The sequence below is a fragment of the Cervus elaphus genome, chromosome X (assembly GCF_910594005.1).
Source record: "Cervus elaphus chromosome X, mCerEla1.1, whole genome shotgun sequence".
Classification (NCBI taxonomy): Eukaryota; Metazoa; Chordata; class Mammalia; order Artiodactyla; family Cervidae; genus Cervus; species Cervus elaphus.
The window spans coordinates 51,815,788-51,820,673 of NC_057848.1; the positions used below are offsets into that span (position 1 = coordinate 51,815,788).

At 46.0% G+C, this 4,886-nt stretch overlaps 1 long non-coding RNA gene across 1 annotated transcript; it reads left to right on the forward strand.

Moving 5' to 3' along the window:
- Window positions 1-511: 511 nt before the first annotated feature.
- Window positions 512-4,674, forward strand: LOC122690063. The gene is made up of 3 exons (XR_006339967.1): window positions 512-620; window positions 3,929-3,935; window positions 4,661-4,674. It is a non-coding gene; the product is annotated as an uncharacterized LOC122690063 (long non-coding RNA).
- Window positions 4,675-4,886: the final 212 nt, after the last annotated feature.

The window sequence follows — 4,886 nt, forward strand, 5'->3', positions numbered from 1 at the left end:
TCCCTGCATTGCAATCTCTGGGTCCATGATCACAGATGAATCCAGGGCCTGTTTTTATCCCCACCCCCACCCCCAGGCCCAAGAGGAGACAGTGGTATCCATCAGGAATCTAGAAGCTATTAATCTCAGGACTTTCCTTTCAGCCTGAAGAATGCCCCTTCACTGGTTCCTGTTATTAATGTATAGAGCTGATTCAAAGCACACTGCTTCCGTGCCAAGATTTCACTTTTGGATTTCTTTATCTTTTCCAGCCTGCTCTGTGCTGCACATCAGATGACCTGGTATGGGGAGGGGTAGAGCTAAGGGGAAGGATGAAGAAAGAAAGAAGAATCAATGTTGTTGGGTTGGTTTCTTTTTTGTAGCTAGAGCCTGCCTTGTGACACATACAGAGCTCCCTCCAACCTGTGCCAGAATTTGAAATTTACAACACCATTCATCCTTTTGACTTCATTTCAATGTGACAACGATGCATGGGGCACTGACTTAAAGTAAGGTCCTGCGGAGTTCCCCGGTTGTCTAGTGGTTAGAATTCCAGGTTTTCACTGCCATAGCCTGGGTTCAATCCCTGGTTAGGGGACTGATATCCTGCAAGCTATGTGGTGTGCCAAAAAAAAAAAAAAGTAAGATCCTGTGGTAGACTGCAGAGGATGTGGTCCCCAGGCTTTAAGAAGATTCTGGTATGGAGGGAAAATGAACAGGAGACAAAACTAACTAGGAAATACAGGAGAATGCAGTATACTCTAGTAAACAGAGGGAAATCAAAGATAGGGGAGTACAGACAACTTGTGGGAGAGCCCTAGGATTTCAGAGCATGGCTAAGGGCAGAGCAATGCAGAGCGGGAGGGAAAGCAACAGCACAGGGCTCCCATAGCCCTTCCTGAGCTCCTTCTCCAAATGGTAAGGCTCCAAATATGTTCAACATGACTCCCAGCCTAGCCTTACACAGGATTGGAATAGGCACTCACCTGGTCCTATGATTTAGGAGCTAAGAACACCTCCCCACCTCAAGTCTATGCCTGCAAAGGAACCATATAAACCAAAAGATGATATATAAACGTGGAGATCACTCCTCCTGACATGCATTCCTCCAGAAGAGGGGAAAATGTAAAAGTCATCACCCACAGTGCCAAGAAGATCCTGATTAAACCCAGGGGTGCCAGGTCCCCAGGGAGGAGTTGAGAGGGAGGAGGAGGAGAAAGGAAAAGGGGTGAGGGGAGCATCAGTTGGACCAGACTCTGCCAAATCAGCTCAGCACAGTGCTGATCAGGGACAGCCTTAGCTTTGACTCCTAACTCCACCACCTAATCCTGGACAAGTGACTTAACCTTTGTGGGTATCCATTGCCTTGCCTGTGCCATGGTGGTAACCATGACATTGCTTATGCAGTGCTGCACGACAGCACATGCTCAGAAAAACTCCACAGTTCTGTTGACAGATGGCCCTGACAGTGAAGAGAAACATGAATGAGGGAAAAAATGACGGCTGTACGCCTTGTAGGGACTCCCCGATAAAGGGGAAGGCTGTAAAGGGAAGAAATATAAGCTTGTCTCTCAGAGCATAGAAGTTGGTTGTAAAAACTTCCGGAGGAGAATTCCAGCAGGAGGTTGGGCCTGTGGGGTAGAAAGAAGCCTGAATGGGAGTAGCTGAGGTGCATCTGACAGGAAGAGGCCTCATGGGAGTCATCAGGGCCATCCTAGGGGCCAGTAAGGTATACCCCCTTCCCCTGGGTATTTGTCAGAGAGAAGCACAGAGGGTGGAACTTTCAGGAATCCTATGATGAATAGTAACAAAGGGAGGTTATTGTGTGTGTGTCTATATAGTGGGTGTTGGTTAGGCTACAGGGACGAAGCCTGTGGTTACAGGTTCTAGTGATCATTTTAAGACTTATAGCCAGATGGAAGGGCTTCCCTGGTAGTTCAGTGGTAAAGAACTAGCCTGCAAATGAAGGTGACATAGGAGACACAGGTTCGATCCCTGGATCGGGAAGATCCCCTGGAAAAGAAAATGGCAACCCACTCCAGTATTCTTGCCTGGAGAATTCCAATGGACAGAGGAGCCTGGACAAGGGCTATAGTCTTTGGAGTCACAAAGAGTTGGACACAACTTAGTGACTAAAGAACAAGTCAGATGGAAAAAGCAGGAAGTCTGTGGAGGGTAAGAGGGGTGGAATCTCTATTTGCCTGCACCCCAAGCAAGACACTGGCTTCCCTACCTACCCCTTACCTTACCTTACCTATCCCTTTGAATTTCTCTCACTTTATTTTTTTTGGTAATGCAGATTTTGGTTACTTGGGACCGTGGTGTGAATGTCTTTATATGGAGGTTTCATGCAACCTCACACCCTTCAATTCCCAAATGAGATGACTTGTGTGGCGGAATCTGTGTGAATGGCACCATAAAAGTCAAAACCAAAAGTTGCAACTAGAAGCTTCAAGGAAGAGAGTCTTTGGAAGCAAGCAAACCAAACCCCACAGGGGGTCTGTACAGAAAGTCGGTGGATCTGGAGCAGTTAGGGGAAAATAGAACAGCTCCTCTGGGGTGGAGCCGTCCATGGCTGATGCCTGATGCACGGGAAGGAGGCAAGACCGGAATTTCTGGCAACAAGGTATGACAATGCCCCTAGATGAACCCTGAATTTGCTGCCTCTGGAGAGAACTCTTTGGTCTCAGAAGGAAGGGGTCCAGGGAATACAGGCCTCACTTGAATAATAGAAACATCCCTCCTATTTTCTCAGGGAGAACAACAGAAAGCATCTGTTCTGCTACCTGGCTTCTTTTCCTTCTGTACTTACCATTCCATGTTCACAGTCTCACTCATAGTTGAGAGATAAGCTTTACAGCATGTACATAATACAAGCCCACAGCTCTTCGATTTCTAGAACATTCTCTGGCCATGCATATTACAAAGATGAAAGATCCCATGTCTTTTTGATCAACTATTTTGAGAGCTGTTTCATCAAGATTAAATCCCGGGAATTCCCTGGTGGTCCACTGGTTAAGACTCCACACTCCCAATGCTGGTTGGGGAACTAGATGCCACATGCTGCAACTAAAGATTCTGCATACCACAATTAACCATCACACACGTTGCACCTAAGACCCAGAGCAGCCAAATATATTTTACTCATGGAAAAATAAAAAGAAAATCCCAATTATTTAGTCTTGCCATAGTCTGATTTTCACTTGTTTTGTGACTCTTGCAAGATATTCGAATGATCACATGTGGAAATGTGGCAAGGAAGACACCATGGTCCAAGCACCCAGAAGGAAGCAGGGAGGAGACAGACAAGAAGACAAAAAGGAACAAAGAGAGTAGGGGCACAATGTGGTGGGAGGGATGGAAGGGGGAGAGAAAGATTCAGGGAGATAAGCTTTAGCAGATCCGTGCATACAGTTCCCTAAGCCAGCAGGGTCAATTTGGAATTGATCAGGAAGACAGAAAGTTTGAATGCATTCTATACTTGTTTCTACTCCCCACCAGCAGTATATGTTTTGATGATTGGTCTTTTGGCACAAGCCTAGAAAATGCGTAACTGTGAAGACAGAAAGCACTGCACATATTAAACAGTGGTTGGTGCAGCACACATTTAGCATAGCTCCCAGTGATCTGCAATTTTTGCTCCATTTCAACCCATTAGACTGCTAGATAATGGGCATCGGAGCCGGAATGTCCAGGTTGGGGCAGAATACACCCCCTGGAATTTTTTTTTTTTTTCTGAATCTCTATTTATCAAGTTCCCTGACTGATGTGAAAATCCATACAGCAGAGTCGGCATCAACTTTTTTTTTTTCCTTTCAAAGAAGAATACTCTTTTTTTCAGGTAGTTCATCCTTTAGGCTGCAGACTGAACACAAGCTTTTTTTTTTTTTTTCCTCTTAAGTCTAAACATTAATTAGAGAGATAAAGAAATGTATCTCCCTTTGTTCAGAAGGAGAGTTCTATTGAGCCTTTGACAATGAAGCTGCTTAAGGGACAGCCTGAGTTGCTCTTTCTGCACAGAGCTTCTGTAGAAGGAAGATAAAGAGCTCGCTCATGGAGGACTCTGGCTTTGTGCCATCTTCTTGCTGCTTCCTCTGGACTCCAGTGGAAAGCAGAGTCCGAAAAGTAAATAAAAGGTCTGCCAAGGCCAAGATAAAGCCTGTGACTTGAAGTCACAAACCAGAATGCTCCATCGGGGCACCTAATTGCCTCAGAAAGCCTTTGTGAGCTCGTGTTCTCATTTTAGACCCTGCTGCTCTCCCCGAGCATCAGCTGAGAGATTATGGTGAGCTCACAAAAAGACAGGCCACTCAGGAACCCAGCCAAGATAGGTTTCTCATAGGCACAGAAGGCTCCTTGAAGCCATACCACTAGTCTATCAGGGACCTCTAGGGGTGAGGGTCTGTTTTGCTCATCTGTACAAGTTTCCTTTACAAAGGCCCTTGGTAACAGGGGGGAGCAGTAAACATCAGCACCCTCAAGGTCCCTCCATTGGAGGTTGAATACAGGGCTTGGGGAGCCCACCCCAGGTTGTAATCCCAGGTTCTGTTCCTGAACAAATTGGCCAGTTCCCTCTGCTACAGCCCCGGGCTGCCCTTAGGGCATTCTCACACCTCTTACTGGATTCCACTTCTCAAAACCTTTTCTTTTTTCTTTTGGTGGGGGGGGGGCGGGATATAAGAGAAACTTTTTTAATTGTTTATTTATGTATTTTCACCACACTGCCTGGTATGCAAGATCTTAGTTCCCAGACTAGGAATCAAACCCGTGCCCACTTCAGGGGAAGTGCAGATTAACCACTGGGCCACTAGGGAAGTCCCAAGGGAAGCTTTTAATTGAGGCATAATATATAGAGAGGATAATGTGCAAGTCATAGGCATCCAGCCAGGTGAATTTTCACAAACTAA